The 562-nt window shown below is 58.5% G+C and overlaps 1 protein-coding gene across 1 annotated transcript in view; it reads right to left on the bottom strand.

Annotated features, from left to right (window-relative positions):
• The window catches only part of GLI2 (GLI family zinc finger 2), a 172,824-nt gene that overhangs the window by 154,069 nt on the left and 18,193 nt on the right, over nucleotides 1–562 (bottom strand). The gene's annotated exons all lie outside the window — the stretch shown is intronic.

Genomic DNA, 562 nt, shown 5'->3' with positions numbered 1-562 from the left:
AGGTGACATGGGGTTGGGGTGGGGAGGGAACACTGTGCCTCCAGCTCAAGCCAAGCCAGACACCAGACAGGCCGCTGGGTAAGCAGGATGGAGCTAAGGAGACAATGTGGGGGGTCCAAGGGCACAGACAGGTAAGAAGGACTCACCACACAGGCACCCAAGCCAAGGCCCATGGAAGGAGTTTGTGCTGAGAAGAAACGGGCACTGAGGCCCAAGCCTTGGGACCCTGACTCAAGGGAGAAGAGAGGACACACCGTTCAGGAAGAGGACGGTAGGATAGAAGCCCGGGGAGGAAAGGGACAGAGTGCTGAAGAGGCTGCAGGAAGGGAAGGAATGAAGTCCACAGGGAGCCCCTGGGGCTGAAATTACCGAGCCTGTCCTGACAGGTGTATGTGCCCAAGAGGGGTGGCCATGCAAGAAGGGTAGCATGTGGGCAGTGAGTCCAGCCAGTTGCTTCAAGGAATGCAGTGCAGCCAGGAAGTGCAAGGGAGCTTTGGGGAAACCCCTCAAGGAGGTGCTTGGGGAGGAGTTTACACGGAGGCAACTCTGCCCTGGGTGATGC

Source organism: Otolemur garnettii, unplaced genomic scaffold (assembly GCF_000181295.1).
Source record: "Otolemur garnettii isolate 467f Iridium unplaced genomic scaffold, OtoGar3 scaffold00059, whole genome shotgun sequence".
NCBI lineage: Eukaryota > Metazoa > Chordata > Mammalia > Primates > Galagidae > Otolemur > Otolemur garnettii.
The sequence above is the reverse complement of the archived record's forward strand: the minus strand, read 5'-3'. Positions and strand labels throughout refer to the sequence as shown.